Genomic DNA, 18197 nt, shown 5'->3' on the forward strand with positions numbered 1-18197 from the left:
CTGGTAAGTTAATGTTCAAGAAAAATACTAATTTTTATTAAAATGTTCTATTTTATGTTAACGTCTAAAGGCCCAGTGCATGAAATTTGTGCATGGGTGGGGTCCCTCAGCCCGGCCTGCACCCTCTCCAATCCGGGATGACAAGGTGGGTGGCTTGTCCCTCTCCCGGGTCACAGCCACAGGTGCTGGTGCCCAGGACCATGGAGTGGGTGGCTTGTCCCTCTCCCAGGCCACAGGTGCAGGTGCAGCTGTTGGCACCCAGGACCACGGGGCAGGCAGCTTGTCCCTCTCCCAGGCCGCAGGTGCAGATGTAGCTGCTGGTACCCAGGACTGTGGGGTGGGCGGCTTGTCCCTCTCCTGGGCCTCAGGTGCAGCTACTGGCACCCGGGAGTGTGGGGACCATAGGGCGTGAGGATTATCCCTCTCCCAGGCCACAGCCTGGATGGTCCCTATTCCTCTCTTGCAAGCTCATTTGTGCCTGGCTGATCCCTATTCCTCTCTCCAGTGTTGAGTGTCTGAGCCATTACAGTGTGACGGTGTGAGGGTGAGATGACCATTTGCATATTAGCTCTTTACTAAATAGGATTATTCATTTATTTCAGCCCATTGTATTCAGCATGTCTCTATTGAAATAAACCTACGAGTCTATGAAAATGGAAGCTTTTGTTTCTTTGCAACCCACATAAACTTAAACCATGCTTATTTGGTCCATGTTAGCCTTTGAGTATTGTTGGTGTTTCTAGTGTTCAGAAAGTCCCACTTCGGGCGTCCATTTATGCCGGGGTTCTTGTCCCAGCATAAAGAAGGGTTCAGGAATCTGGAAAAGGGGCTGCACATAGATGACATAGAAATCCAGAGACTAATAAAGAGTTCAGAGACGAGATATAATTTTGAAAGGCATTGGGGGTCAGAGGACCTTCAGCTAAAGGAACTGAAGAGCCCCTCCTTGTCTAGGACCCTTCTTTTATTAACGCAATTTGTTCTAAGGCAAGGTGGAGATAATACACTTCAATGGGTAAGGTTTCAAAGGGTACAGAAGCATTGTCAGTTTGGGGAATTGGCCTACAGCTGTTCAGGTGTTTGGCCAACAGGAGGCAATAACATGTAGATTAAGATGCCCTTTAACTGTCTGGCAGCCACAATCAGTTTCCTATTCAGGTTTGGGGAAATGCCTTTAGCCATTCCCAACAGGTGACTACATGTGTGACTCAACCCTGTTGAGTCCCCCAAGTCTCATCAACCTTTTGATGAAACTCTTGAAATTATGACATGCTGGAATTGGTCTACAGCATTTGAGTTTGACATGCTTGCTGTAGACACTCAGGGAGCGTGGGGAGTCTCTGCCATTAGCCAAGATGGCTCAGGGGGAGGTTCTTACACTGAGCGAACCAAAAGCTAGAAATGGACCCCAGGATGCCAAAAGCTAGCAAGATAATTGGATAGAGAAAAAAAACTCTGCCCTCATCCCTAAAGGAACTACAGGCTTAAGCCAGAAATGGAGGGTGATCTTTGAGATGCATGTACACCCTTCTCCCAGGTCAGGAAACCTGAATAAACCTCCTTCATTTTGCACCAGAACCTATCTCACGAGTTTGGCTTTAATTGCAGCAGGCAACCAAAACTGCCTTTTGATTACAGAATAAGGAGACTTTATATGCTATTTATAATGTTTTATAGATGGTGGTGGGGGGTAATCACTTTCACTCTACCTTGGCTGAGACTGTCCTCCCCCAGAATAAAAGATTAATAAGAGAAAAACAGATTTTAAAAACATGTGCAGGTTGGGACAAAAGTAGTTTTTCAGTTGTTTGTATGGATATTAATGCAATAACCTATACTAATAAAAGGGTAATATTCTAATTAGACTGGACATCTTCCAAACATCCATCCCAACATCCTCGGACAAAGCCATGGTTGCAGAGGCCAAGGCAGAGGCAGTGAGGGGTGACCAAGCTGGCAATGGAGGGCAGTTAGGGGTGACCAGGCAGGCAGGCAGAGGCAGTTAGGGGTGATCAGGCAGGCAGGCAGAAAGGTTAGGGGTGATCTGGCAGGTAGGCAGGTGAGCGTTTAGGAGACAGTCATCCTGGATTGTGAGAGGGATGTCTGACTGCCTAAACCAGCAGTTGGACATCCCTTAAGGGGTCCCAGATTGGAGAGGGTGCAGTCCTGGCTGAGGGACCGCCCCCCCATGCACGAACTTTGTGCACCAGGCCTCTAGTCTATATATATAAAACCCTAATATGCAAATAAACTGAACAGCGGAACAACCAACCAGCCGAAAAACTGGTCGCTATGACATGTGCTGACCACCACAAGGCGTGTGCAGAACATGGCGGGCATCAGCAGCAGGCGGCAGAGTGCAGAACATGACGAGCATCAACCACTGCGGGATGGTGGAGTAGGTGAGTGTGGGCGCCAGACCACGGTGGGATGCCGGTCGCTGTCATCAGGGCAATCCTCTGGTGATTACTGAAAATTCTTTGCTCCAGCGCACCACGGTCCTGCAGAGAGCTTGCCTCTTCTGCCAGTGCCGGCCCTGCTCTCACATGCTGCCATTAACTGGCACCAGCCCCAATCACTCGGCACCATCAGCAGGTGCGAGTGATGGCTGCTGGCTCCAATCACTCCTCAGGGCTTCTCTACCTCCCCCGGCTCCTGAGGGGCAATCGGGGCAGCAGCTGCTGTTCCCACCTGCTGATGGCGCTGACCCCTATCAATCTGTGCTGTCAGCAAGTGCGAGCAGGGCTGGCACCATCAGCGTCTGGGAATGGCGGTGGCAGGAGCAGGGCTGCCAGCAGACAGGGGACTGGGGCTGTGGTGGGATGGGCCAGGTGGGGACACAGAGGATGGGCCGAGACCCAACCCTATGCCCACTGCAGCCTTGCAGCCCACAGTTCCTTTCAAGGTGCACAAATTCATGCACTGGGCCCCTAGTTAATAAATAATAATACAAGAATACATTCTTGTCAGTATACTGACAACTGTAAACCTACTTTTGTCCCATCCTGTATACCTCCTGTATATATGGGAGAGACTCAGGAAAATTAGTGAAATCCCCTGAAAGAGCCAAAATCATCACCTTAAATACCATCTTCAGATAAAGACAAAAGAAAGATGTGTGTGTGTGAGTGTGGGGGGGGGTAGTTATGGAAGGTTATTACAGTAAAGTGATTAAAAATGGGTAATGTTTAAAATGCAGATTTAAGGCTGTGCATTTTCAAATGACAAGAGTTTCTGGATATTTAGAGTCATCCTTCTATTCCTTGTACAAAGAGTAAATTCTATTCTATTTCAGAGATTCTTCTGTTTGCTTTTTCTCAATAATGATCAACTCAAAATAATCCTTACGACAAAGAGAAATATTTTGGGGTAGCATATTTCTACTATTCTTCAATGGTCATCATGTCACCCATTTTCAAAATTATGGTCCTTAAAACTCACTTATGTTGTACTGGTAATACTCTATTGTGTACTTAAAAGTCCTTTCGTGGTTTACCTTACTTTTTCATTTAGATACTAGTGGCCCGGTGCACAAAATTGTGCACATTAAAAGGAAATTAATTAGAAGAAATATTTTAATATCGCTGTTTGCTCTTTCTTTATATTAGAAGTGTCAATTAAATTCACAATCAACAATGACAGATTGAAACACACACGTGCGATTGGCGCTAGCGAGAGCTTTAGATGTATCACACATGAGTGAGTCAACTTAGCCTTTTATATATATAGAATAAACTTGATTAATTAGACCTGCTTTCTTATTTAGTTAAACTTTTTCCAGCCCAGTGTAGCACCCAAATTTCTCTTTCAGATAATTGTCAGCAACACAACAGTAAATATCAACATGAAGAAGATTATTATTATAGATCATGCAGGGAAAACAAAAGGTAAAATATTTAACTGCAGCAGTGTTTGACTATATTCTGTGCAGTGACAAAACCTGAAGTCATTTTCAAAGTCCACCATTTCTTCTTTTCAGTCGGGGCAAGTTTCTAAGCTTTCTAAATCTCTGTTTTCTGGCTAATGAAAAGAAAATAAGATTCCACTGAGTCTTCTATCTACCTACTCCAGGACTTCTGTGAGGATCAAATGAGATGAGGCACGGGAAAAACACTTCACAAACATTTGGTTAAAGTGTAAAATGTTTGCACCTGTATTCCTGGACTGAAAAAACTGCAAGGAGGTTAGTCACTAGGGAGAGGAACCTGGGCATTGCTACATGATATCATTACCCAGAGCCCACAGAGATAGTTTCCGGGCTGGACTGGGCTGTGGGCTGCATTTTGTGCCATAGGGTCTTGGCAGTGTTGGCTGAGATTTGGTGGGGTGTCACTTCAGGTTGGTGGCAGGGGTTGTGTCCCACTTGGGAGAAGCTGAGTGTTGGTTTGTCTGCGCCAGGTCCATGGTGGCCAGTGCATGTCATGGGAGCTCCTGCATTGAGCTTCTGCCCCCTGGTGGTCAGTGTGCATCATAGCAACTGGTCAGATGGTAGGACGGACACTTAGCATATTAGCGTTTTATATATATATATAGATAGATATTTCTTTGTTTTTCCCTTCATAGCATTTCCGTTCATAGTGACTTCTCTATAATCCAGCAGTGAGGATGACTGGGAAATAGAATTAGGACAGTAATGGATGTTAAGGGCAAAAATATGTTTATCACTGTTAACGTAAAAGTATTCAAACTTGTAAAGAATTTTTGTGACTTTGAGCCAAACGCTAGCATAATGCTCCAGAGAATGGCAGTTTTGCACCTTGTTTTATACATTACAATCAAAAGTGGGTTACATGAACTCCATTGGTGATAGATTAGGGAGGCAGGAGAAAGCAAAGCAGGGAAACCTCTGGGATTGGATAAAAAGTAAAATGATGGACACATACTTCTTTTACTTAGGTGGGCACAGGATAGTTTACAGTCAACAATTAACATGATAACAATAACAATGAAGGAATTTGTGGTATCTGTCCAGGTGCCCAGGCCCATTTGGTTGTGCCATGAGGAGTCCAGAAAAAGGGAAGTTACAAGTTATCCTGACATTTCACATATTATCTTAGGCTCAGTAAAGATCAAAGTTGATCTTTGTCAAGGAAGATACTGGCTTAGGATGTGACTACCCACCATAAACTGCTTTTAGCTAAAGCTTTAATTTCAGACCTTCCTTGGTGGTTACTTTAGGTCTCTGAGTTTGCAAGACCACCATGCAGGCCTTCCCTGAGCTTGGCAAGTTAGCATGTGGCCCCTTTTTCTTCCATATTCCCATATGGTGAAAGGTTGATGAGGAAAAGGATGTTCATGAAATATCAATGTTTTATCCACAGATTAATTATTAATTACCTACTACATACATTGAAAGACAATATTATTATCTGTAGACTATTAAAAAGCAACACTCAATTGAGTACATTTTAAATGTCTTATTAGCTTTAGTCAATGATTCATGAATCATGCAGCATCTAATATGGCAGGTAGAAAGGAGCTTTGAGGAACTGTATAACATGACAGACTTTTATAGATAGAAGGGAGCCAGAACAAAAAGGTTATACTAGGGAAAAAAGGTGGGTTGGTTATGGAAAGGTTAATTTCCTTTAGGGGATGGCTGGGGTATATAAGGCAAATCTAACTAGTGCTGATCAAGCAGTTCCTGATTGATTGGTTTAAGATTCCATTTCCTGGAGAGCCAAAACAGTAATTAAGTAATGTGAAGCTTAGCATAAGCAACTCCATTTTGGGCCTGTTGTCTTGGTTTATTTTGTTTTAGTTTTTTGTGTGTGTTTTTTTTTTAAATTTTGTTTTATTGCTTAAAGTATTACAAAGAGTATTACATATGTCTCCTTTTTCTTTTCCCCATTGACTTTCCCCCGGCCTCCCCTACCCCACAGTGTCTTGTGTCCATTGGTTATGCTTATATGCATGCATACAAGTCCTTCATTTGATCTCTTACGATCCCACCCCCCACCCCGTTGTCTTGTTTTTACCAGTACATAATTTTTATTTAAGATTCACATAGACGCCGAAACCGGTTTGGCTTAGTGGATAGAGCGTCGGCCTGCAGACTGAAAGGTCCCAGGTTCGATTCCGGTCAAGGGCATGTACCTAGGTTGCGGGCACATCCCCAGTGGGAGATGTGCAGGAGGCAGCTGATCGATGTTTCTCTCTCATCGATGTTTCTAACTCTCTATCTCTCTTCCTTCCTCTCTGTAAAAAATCAATAAAATATATTAAAAAAAAAAAGATTCACATAGACATTAGAAGAATACATTAAAAATGATAGATTCCATAGATAGAAATAAAGCAGCATGTTATAATAGCAGTATAAAATGACCTATTGATTTATATTGCTCTTGAATTGCACTCAGAAACCATGTGACTGTTGTGATTTTAAAAACATTTGAAATATTATACTTTAATTTCTTAGGTTATTTATGTAAAGAAAAAAAAAAACACTTTAAGGCATGGGAATTCTAAGGCAATGTACATTAATTCTAGCTTTCGAAGTTTCATAGGAGATTGAGAGCACCCATACTGTGAAAATGTAGACATTATAAAAATACATTTTTGGAATCATATTAGAACTATCATTTCAGCTATCAACATAAGAAATGTCCATACCTGTAGAAAAAAATTTTAAAGAGTTTATTTGTACTAAATCTAAATGACAATTGTGAGGAAGCAAGATCTCAAATGCTTTGGAGAATAGCAGTTTTGCAGTTTCTTTTATGCCTTTGAGATTAAGGAGAAAATGTATTGAAGATCACCTGGAGGTGGGAAAAAGAAAAAGATGAATTGGACTCCAGATAGCTTCTTTTGAGGGTGGATATGCTTTTTTCAAAGGTGTGCTACTCCTAGATGCACAAAAACAATGGATAGGGCTTGCTTAAGACAAAGGCAAGCTTTTATTAAAGAAGTTATATGCCTGCGGCATGACTAACTATCATGACCTGCCCAGTTAGAAATTTGTTATTGTGATACTGTTGTAATTAACCTAGTTATTAATAACAGGAAAGAAGCAAAAAGAAGGCCAAATATTATAGGCATGTCATTTGGGCAGCTTCACCAGGAAGCTTAAACTTTACAGTCCCCAGGGAGTCACGGATCTATTCCTTGCAGGTCACTGGAGGAAGAGTCTGGCCAGTGGGGAAATAAATGTATATCCAAAAGGCAGGACTAGCAAAGGTGCTTTTTGTCAGTCACACCTGGGAACAGGTAATTGGCCAGAATGGGCTTGGCCACTGCAAGGGCGTGACATTGGGATATTTAATCCGCCTAAACAGAAGGAATTCACTCTTAGCTCCTCTTGTGCTCTTTGTTGACTCCTGCCTTGTTGAGTTCTTGCTATGTGACCCACGGCCATTCAGCATTCTCCTGTGTGGCCCATGGCCATGTGGACCATCACACACAATGGACTAATGGTCTGTGACTAGTTTGATGCTAAACTGGATCCAGCTGCAATATGAAACAGAAATTGTGGACACCGGCTTTGCATTTAGCTCTACTGAAACCCCAACTATACTTCTACAATTGGAATGGGGCTTTAGAAGCACAGAGATATAATTCTACATGAATAAAAATCACTTATTCTCCCATGGGAGTCCCAAGAAATTATTTTTCTTGAGATATCACAAGGACCCCATCCCCAGCACTAAGTGGGGAAAGGGATACCTCAATTTCTCCAATAAAAATTAGATAACCCTTTTGATACAGGATTTTTGGACTGAAACATGCGGTGTTCCCCTGGGCAGGATGGCTTCCCAGATCTGTTGGAGTCAAAGAATGAAACCAGGGATGGACGATGGTATAGCAAAGGATGAAATTTATTGAAGAACAAACACAGACTCCCATGTCGGGAGGGGGAAAGAGTCCCATCAAGTTCCTCCTTCCATGTTTATAAAGGCTGCAGTTTTTGTGTCTCAATATCTCCTCTGATTGGTCAATATTCCCCTATTGATTTGGTTACTATAGTAACTCCTGAAGTCAAAGGTCAAACTTCACATGGGATATGTGAGGCCCTCCTCCCTCATTGTTCTCCCATTCACTCTGGGCTTTCTTCCTCCTTCTTAATTTTGTAAATATAGACCTTTTGGCTACTCCCAGTTCCCTTGTCTTATGGAAATATAACTGCTACCACTCCCTTGTCTTATGGAAATGTAACTTCTGCTGGCTCCCTGCTCTCTGTCTTATGGAAATGTAACCTTTTGCAACTCTGTAGCCCTGTGTTTTTTCCATAGACCCCCTTAATTTTAAAAATTCCCTAAACCTGCCTTTTTCTCCCCTAAAAATTCCTATTTCAGTTTGAGGTTACTTTTCATAGAAGCCCTTTTTTATCCACACAGTTGTGAGTCAATAGCATTTATTTGTGTACAAAAGGAAAAATAAAAGGAATCACTGATTTATATTGGAAACTGACAGATTCTTGTCATTAAAATCTTAGTAGCAGCCAAATGATTTGGTTGAATGAACTAACTTGAATCTTATGAAATATGAACCAGCAAAAGATTAATACAACATATTTGGAAATGAAGTTATACAGAAAGGATGCATCATAGTTAAAGTGTTAACATAAGAATAATTGATTTGCATAAAATAGATCAATTATCCCTATAATTCTTAGCTTTATATGGTTGTAAAAGACTGCTATTCTTAGACAAACTCTTGGAAGGATATAGAGAAGTTGCAAAGGGCTGCATGCATGGCCTAATGTTTGTGAAAAAAAGAGAAATAATAATTTCTGACCATTTTGATTAAAAGAAGATGTACTGAAACAGGAATTTTAGGGTAATAAAGGCAAGCTTAGGGAATTTTTAGAATTGGGGTCCATGGAAAAAACACCAAGCTACCGACTGAGAGAAGGTACATTTCCATAACACAAGGAAGCCGGGTGTAGTTATATTTCCATAAGACAAGGGAGCAGCAACTGATATATTTCCATAACACAGTGGTTCTCAACCTGTGGGTTGCGACCCCTTTGGGGATAGAACAACCCTTTCACAGGGGTCGCCTAAGACCATCGGAAAACATATATATAATTACATATTGTTTTGTGATTAATCACTATGCTTTAATTATGTTCAATTTGTAACAATGAAATTGGGGGTCACCACAACATGAGGAACTGTATTAAAGGGTCGCGGCGTTAGGAAGGTTGAGAACCACTGCTCTAGACACTGAAACTCTTATCTCTGGAGAAGACAAGCACTTCGATCTGCATAACAACCATACTCTTGTTTACTGTTCATTTCCTGGTAACTTCCCATAACTCCTCTCCCCTCAACATCTTTTGTCTTTAACTGGATGATAGTACTTAAGGTGATTTCTTGGGCCATTTAGGAGAGTTACTTGGTTTTCTTGTTTCTCTTCCATGTATACTGCAGGTATACATGTTATTATACTTCTATGTGACTTTTTATTGGAATCTGTCTTATAGTACCAGTGAAAAAAGTTTTTATGGTGAAATAGGTTTAGGAAATTTTAGGAATTAAGGAGTCCATGGAAAAAGCACAGGGCTACAGAACTTCAAAGGATACATTTCCTTAAGATAAGGGAGCTGAGAGCTGCAGAAAGGTGTATGTTTACAGAATAAAGGGAAGGAAGCTCCTCATTCAAAGCAGGAAGAAAAAAAGCCCAGAGGGAAACAATAAGGGAGAAGAAGGAGGGAACCTCACATACTTCACATGAGCTCTGAAGTTGCTATAGTGACCAGCAAGAAATGTGACCCTACTGGCCTAAAGAAGAGGGAATAAAGTACCATGTTGTGAAAAGACCTGTGAATGTGAGGCCTTTAAGACCTGAAAGCCACCCCTGTTTGATATCCAGCAAGAACATAGGACCTCAGTTCTACTGCTGGGGGGTAGAGTTCTTACACTATCCCAAGGAAAATAATTTTTTGAGACTGGAATGGGAGAATGGAATCCCTAGGTTTCTAAGTCTCATTTTCCTTAATCTAGTCATAGAAGAAGTGTAGCTGGGGTTTTGGTAAAGCTAGAGGGAGAGTCGGAGTCCACAGTTTCCACTTATGCAATTCTCAGATAACACTAGCAGAACATAGATAAGGGATGGATTGAATAACCAAGGGGCTGGAATCTTGGGGGACTATCTTTAGAATACTACTTATCACAGCATACAGATGAAAAATTAACACTTTCAAGAAAATCTGATGTATGTTCTTAGGCGTCAGTGAATAGAATGATTGGTTTGGGTAGATGGTATAAAAAGAAAACTCTGAGGAGAGAACCAAGATGGTGGCATAGGTAAATGCAGGTACTCACTGCTTCCCACAACCACATCACCATTACAACTAAAATACAGACCCACCATCATGCAGAACCGCCTGAAATCTGGCTGAATGGAAGTCCTACAACTAGAGAAGTAAAGAACAAAGCACATGGAGACTGGTAGGAGGGGCAGAGGCATGGAAAGAGCTGGTCCAACACCCATGTGTGTGGGGTTTTTTTGTTGTTTGTTTTTGTTTTGTTTTTTTAAATTGGGAGGGATATCTCCACTACAGATTCCTCCTGTGAGGAGCAAGGAGTCTAAGCCACACACCAGACCCACAGCCCAAGATTCCAGAGCTGGGAAGAGAAGTTCCCATAACTTTGGGCTGTAAAAACAGTGGGGATTGTTGCTGAGTGACATGGAGGCTGCTGGAGACCCAGGCAGTTCCTCTTAAAGAACTGGCACACAGACTTTCACAGTCTACCTTCCTATGAGATCCAGCACTGGGGTAGTGGCTTATAGGGATCCAAGGACTTATGGGAAGGAACTGGATTTTCTGACATCAGAGCAAGAATTCAGAGGTAGCTTTCTGCCAGGTAGGAGTATTCACAGAGGTCATTGTTCCTATGCTGTAACTTCCCCTGCCACAGAGCTGGCTGGTAGCCATATCTGAGTTTCCATCGGCTTGGCTCACACTGTTCATTCCACCCTGGTGATTCCCTGAAACCTTGCCCCACCTAATTTGAAGCCCCACCCAAACAATTTACATCGATTATTCCATACAAATGGCCTTTCCTGGCTCAGGCTTCAGACTTTCCTAAAATCTCTCAAACAACAGCTGGTGTCAGTGTGCCCATACCTCTCAATAAGAGGCCCAAGGCCAGGCACTAGCAGCAGCCTGCCTTGTTTCACAGCTGGGCCTAGCCAGGCCATTTCCAAGCCCAACACAAGTAGAAACTATCTGAAGATCACTCTGTAGCTCCTACTGCGTGGCCAGAGGCAGTTGCTGACTTTGCACCTCTTGGGAGGCCCCAGAGCCAGTGCACCCAGTGGACAGCTTCAAACTACGCCAAATTACAACTCTATATATCCATGAGTGACACAATCAAGGGGCAGAGTCAGTGAGCAACAAAGCCCCACTGAAGCAAATCCGACTCCAAAGGGGTGTCTCCTGCATAGCAGCTCTTCCACTGTAGTCATAGCTGGCCTTCACATCCAATTGGTCTGGAGGTCAATTCTTCTCAGTGACGCCGACAGCAATCAAGGTTCAACTACAATAAGACTGTACACACAGCTTACACAGGGACACACATAGAGTGCCAAGCTCAGGTGACTGGGAAGGCTGAACCCTAAAGGATACCTGCTACACTTTACCAATTCCAGGAGACATAGCAACTCCACCTGCTATGAGTACATAGAAACAAACACAAGGAAGCAGCCAAAATGTGGAAACAAAGAACATATCACAAATAAAAGAACAGAAGAAATCTCCAGAAAAAGAAATGTGAAATGGAAGCAAACAAACTACTAGATATAGAGTTCAAAACAGTGGTTATAAAGTTACTCAAGGATCTTCATGAGAGCTTCAAGGGACTTAGTGAGACTTTCAAGGATCTTAGTGAGAATTTCAAAGACATGAAAAAGTACCAGTTAGAAATTAAGCATATACTAACTGAAATAAATAATAATTTACAAGGATTCAACAGTAGAGTAGAGGATTCTGAGAATCATATCAATGATTTTGAATATGAGGAAGAAAAAGACACCCAATCAGTAGAAAAAGAAGTAAAAAAGAATGTAAAAATATGAAGATAGCCCTAGCTGGTTTGGCTAAGTGGATAGAACATCAGTCTGTGGACCAAGGAGCCTGGGGTTCAATTCTGGTCAAGGGCATGTACCTCTGTTGCAGGCTTCTCCCCGGCCCAAACCCTGGTCAGGGCACGCACAGGAGGCAATCAATCTATGTGTTTCTCTCACATTGATATTTCTCTCTGTCTTTCCCTCTCTCTCTCTAAAAGAATCAATGGAAAAATATACTCAGGTGAGGATTTAAAAAATAAAAATAAACAAAAATATGAAGATAGTATAAGGAGTCTCTGGGACAATTTCAAGCATACCAGTATTTACATTATGGGGTTGCCAGAAGGAAAAGAGAGAGAACAGATATTGAGAACCTATTTGAAGAAATAATGACAGAAAACTTCTCCTACCTGGTGAAAGAAATTGATTTACAAGTCCAGGAAGCACAGAGAGTCCCAAACAAGAGAAACCCAAAGAGGCCCACACCAAGACACATCATTATTAAAACGCCAAAGGTTAAAGACAAAGAGAAAATCTTAAAAGCAGCAAGAGAAAAGCAGTTAGTAAGTAGAAGAAGAAGAAAAAGATCACAAATGTGAACAATTAAATGGCAATAAATACATATCTATCAACAACTGAACCTAAAAATCAAAGTAAATGAACAAGGAATCTAACAAAATAAACTGATGAATAAAATAGAACCAGAGGCATGGAAACATGAAACAAATTGACAAATCTTAGAGGGAAGTAGGGAGAGGAGATTAACCAAAGAACTTAGATGCTTTACCTATGGACACAGACAATGGGGTGGTTAAGGCCTGGAGAGGGAAGGGACCTGAATGGAGGGGAGCAATAGGGGGAGAGGGAGTGGGGGGCGGGGGAAGAAGGACATCTGTGATACTCTCAACAATAAATTTTCTAAAAAAGAAAACTGAGTATGTGAGTTTTGCAAATTTGAAGACATTGAAATGGTGAAAATAAATAGATAATGCATTCTACAAGGAAGAAATAGTTTTGTTTTTTTTGTGTGTTTTTTGGTGGAGATGCTGGGGAAAGAAATAGTTTTAATATCCTTGAGAACTATTTATGTATGAGCTATAATATTTTTCTTAGTTCTGTGATAGGTAAGTTGATGCAGTGGTAGGATGTTAATTAAATTAATTTGGTTTTAAAAGTAATTGTTATAATAAGTTTAAATCACTTTCCTTCTGTATCATATATGCTGGTCTCCCCCTTCCTCTCCTTCTCATAGGCATACACCAATTATGTGTGCATGTACACATATGTGTGGACACATATACATATATCTGGAACACAAAAGAAGTTTTTTAACCCATTAATTATACAGCTACAGAAAGACATCTGGTAGCAGAATCACTTAGTGACTATTTCAGTAAATATAAATCCATCAACCAGTACCTGACATATTCCAGAACTCACAAACTAGATTATGCCCACATCAGGAGAAAGATGAAATAGAAGTATCAAAGGCATGTTCTGGAGGGGCAATATGAAGAGAATTTGAAATTTTCCATCATGACAGCATCATTATCTCCTAAAATGTTTCAAAGTTTATTGATGCTTTATTCAACAAGAAGGAATTTATTTGTTATCACTCAAAGAAGTATGAGGAATGGAATAAAACCTGCCTTTAAATTAAGGTCAAGCAAATGCCAGGGGAAGTCTCCATCAGTTAATTAGATGAGGGCAATGAAATCACCAAAACCTCTGAGACTTGCTTCCTCTAAATAATTATGATAGTGAGAAATCTGGCAAATGCATAAGTCTATTTCCTAATGCAAATCAGTAAATAAAATAATATTTATAAAATTCAATGAACTGGTAGTAGTAGGAGGGGATTTGAGGACAGCCTTGAATCAGTGACACAGGATGTACTATTAGAATTCAAAATTTAGTTGTTAAGGGAGGCTTTAGAAACTAATTTATGTTTTGATCTTTGTGGTAAGTCCCTGTTTCTGTGAATCATCAGTTAAATTATATTTTTCTAACCAAGGCATATTCCATTATAAAATAGAAATTAAAATTCTCATGCATTATGGCTTTCTTTAAAAAAATATAATGGAACGACAAAGCCAGGGTAATTCAATTCAGTTGACACAAAAATATGTCACATGTGAAAAAGAAATAGGGAATTTGTGATATAATAGCAACATGTTAGGATTCAGATGCTATGATAGCAAAAGTCAGGAATAGTACATTTTTAATTTCTTTAATTCATGTTGTTCTCAGGATTCCCTATTTTTTAAATGACTGAATGATATAACATCATATCTACATCTATATCTATATCTAGATCTAGATCTATATCTATATCTATATCTAGATCTAGATCTAGATCTAGTTGTTTGCATGCCTTGGCTTTTGCAAAATATGCTGCAATGAACATGGGATACAGACATCTTTTCAACGTAGTGATTTAATTTCCTTTGGATAAATACCCCAAAGAGGGGTCACTGGATCATATGCTTGCTCTATTTTTAATTTTTTGAGGCACTTCCATACTGTTTCCCATAGTGTCTGCTCCAGTTCACATTTCCACCTACAGTGCGCAAGGGCTCCTTCACATTTTGTGTGTGTGTGTTTGTTTTAGGTTCCATATATAAGGGAGATCATATAGTATTTGTCTTTCTCTGACTTAATTCACTTCAAATTCCATCCATGTTGTCACAACTGGCAAGATCTCTTTTGAAAAGCTGTTTTAATTGGATTGTTGATGATTTTCTTCCAAGTATGTCTGTCATAAAGTTTTGCCAAATAGTGGCATAATTCCATCATAAAGTTTGACATTTTCAAAAGAACAGGGATATCTGTGGTAAACCAATATTAAATTATGCTTTTATAGAATTAAATTGATGCTTTTTTTTTTTTTTACTGAACATACAAGGATGAGGCCCAAACCACAGAGGCATGTTGAAAGGTTTACAAAAATGCAGCAAAAATAAAATAACAATAATAATACATGGATTGAATGTTGAGGAAGAGCATGCAATATCAATTCAACGATATGATTGTAGAGAAGATAAAATAGGTGAAAGCATTTTATTAAATGTCTCTGTAGGATGTTCCACAATATTCTGACATGATGTGGAAGAACAATTACTCACAATGTTAGCAGTCATTTTCCCAGATGATACCTCTAAAAGGGAATGTATCTACAACTGTTTCTATGTGTATGGTACATATATGGGAGAGAAGTCTGATGATATTTTGTTCTGTTTATAACTGAAAGACCATGATATAGGAGAAGATAATTTTGACATTACACTAAAAATTAATTCATGAAACTGAAGAGAATTTAGGACAAGTGTGATAGAGCATGAGACATGGGAAGAGTAAGGGAGAGAGGTTTATGTGAATAAGGGAGGTTGCAACTAAAACCTTATTCACAGGGATATGTGGGGAGTCAGTTTTATTCTCCTTGTTCAATGTTAATGAAACAGGAAAATTGCAAATACTGTTTAAATGATGGCCACTGGGTTACATATTTTCATTTGCTCTGTGAAGATATAAGCTATAATGTTCAAATGCTGAATGGATATAACTGTTATTTATCAGTATATAATTCAATCACAACAGAGGTAATAAATGTTGATATCCAGTCAAAATGCTACTTGCTAAGTCAATAAACTATTCAAAGTTGTGTCTGCCTAGAGAAGCGGTTCTCAACCTGTGGGTCGCGACCCCTTTGGGGATAGAACAACCCTTTCACAGGGGTTGCATAAGACCATTGGAAAACACATATATAATTACATATTGTTTTTGTGATTAATCACTATGCTTTAATTATGTTCAATTTGTAATAATTAAAATACATCCTGCATCTCAGATATTTACATTACGATTCATAACAGTAGCAAAATTCTAGTTATGAAGTAGCAACGAAAATAATTTTATGGTTGGGGGTCCCCACAACATGATGAACTGTATTAAAGGGTCGCGGCATTAGGAAGGTTGAGAACCACTGGCCTAAAGGAACAGATGAATTTTTCTTTGCACAAAGATACCATCAGCTAAAACCATGTATACCCATGACTATGCCTTTAAAGATAGAAGGGGAGGCACATTTAAAAAATTTGTACGAAGTTTCTGTACAGGTTAGTAAAGTTCTGGTAATAGAATCTAAAGAAACTTTGAATAACAATGAAAATTGTTCTTATGTTTGCCTCTCTATCCCAAGTTAAGTTATTTTGACTTCTGTTATTGAATATAAAAAAACTAGAGGCCCGGTGCACGATATTCATGCACTGGGGATGGGTAGGGGGTCCCTTAGCCCAGCCTGTGCCCTCTCGCAGTCCAGGACCCCTCCCTCCTTACAACCCACCTACTTGCTGCTTCCCACCGCTTGGCTTGCTGCTCCTTAGTGCTGCCACGAAGGCTCCCGCCACCGCCACTGCACTAGCCAGCTGTGAGCCCTGCTTCTGGCTGAGTGGCACTCCCCCTGTGGAAACACACTGACTACCAGGGGGCAGCTCCTGCATTGAGCGTCTGCCCCTTGGTGGTCAGTTCATAGCCATCAGTCATTCCACCATTTGGTCAATTTGCATATGAGGGTTTTATTATATAGGATAGGATATTGAATGTGAACTGTAAACGAAAAATAAAATTTAAAAAAGAACCAAATAAAATTTTAGATCTGAAAATTTTTTAATATATATATATATATTTAATTCTCACCTGAGGATGTTTTTAAAATTGATTTTTAGAGAGAGAAACATCCATGTGACAGAGAAATACCAGTAGGCTACCTCTGCACCTGCTGACCCCTTGGGATCTAATCTAAACCTAAGTATGTGCCCTAACCTAGAATCCAACAGGAAATCCTTTGGTGTACAGGTTGAGACTCTGACCAATTGAGCCACCTGGCCAGGGAAGACCTGAAAAAAATTTTTAAGTGTACCTCCAGGTCCTGGTCAGTGTGGATCAGTAGTTAGAGTGCCCTCCCACGCACCAAAGGGTAATGGGTTCGATTCCAGGTGAGGGCACATACACAGGTTGTGGGTTCCATCCCTGTCAGAATGCTTGGGGAATTTTCTCTCTCCCTTCCTCTCTCTCTATAATCAATGAAAAATCATATCCTTAGGGGAGGACTTAAAAAGAAAAAAAATGCTGATTTGGTTGAGCGGATAGTGCTTCTGCAGGTGGACTGAAGGGTACCGGGTTGGATTCCAATCAAGGGCACGTACCTGGGTTGCAGGCTCAATCCAGGACCTGGTTGGGGATTCAGCAAGAGGCAACCAATTGATGTTTCTCACATTAGTTTCTTTCTTTCTCCCTCCCTTCCACTCTCTGAAAAACAAAAAATCAATGCAAAAATGTCCTCAGGTGAGGATTAATCAAAACAAACCAATAAGTACCCATCCCCAGTGTGATTATTGAAGGAGCATATGAAGTATTTGTTGAATGAGCGGGAAGGAATGGGGCTTCACTTTCTAACTGTTTTAGCAACTCTGCAAGCCAGAGGGTTTTTTATTTTATTTTAATTTTTATTGATTGATTATTTTAGAGAGAGGAAGGGAGGGAGAGAAACACCAGTGTATTGTTCCGCTTATTATACTTCCTTTGGTTGCTTCTTGTCTGTGCCCTGACCAGGATCTAACCCACAACCTTGCTGTATCAGGAGGAGGTTCTAACCCACTGTGCTGTGGGCTGCCTGTTAGGCCCCTCAACAAAACCCCTCTGGCTGCCCTGGCCCCTACTGTGGGTCGGAGCTCCTCTGCTACAGCAAAGGTTTGGGCTCCATTCTGCCAGGGCACCTACTTAGGTTTCGGGTTTGATCCCCCATCGGGGCTGACTGCTGCTCAAGAAGTGACTGAGGACCCTGTGCTCTAGTCATTCTGTGGGGAGCTGGGGTTCCGTTGCCAACCTGGCCCACTCTGATCCCCACTACCCCCACTCCTACATCAAGGATGACTTCAACTATGGCAGCTGCGTGGCCTCCGCCAGTGTACACATCTGCATGGGTAGATCACCCTCTCCGTGGCTCGCCAGGCGTGGCTGCTGCGCAGTCGCCCCAGAGGTGGATTTCCAGGTTCCCAGGGAGAGTGCCCTCCATGCTGGACTCCCAGGGAGAGCGGGGTCGGAGGGAAAGCACTTCGCCTGGAGCGGAGCACCGGGCCTGTGCAGGGCTCACAGGGTTTATGTCTCTGATCCTGCCCTCAGCAGCC

This window comes from Myotis myotis, unplaced genomic scaffold (assembly GCF_014108235.1).
Source record: "Myotis myotis isolate mMyoMyo1 unplaced genomic scaffold, mMyoMyo1.p scaffold_m19_p_4, whole genome shotgun sequence".
NCBI classification, from domain to species: domain Eukaryota; kingdom Metazoa; phylum Chordata; class Mammalia; order Chiroptera; family Vespertilionidae; genus Myotis; species Myotis myotis.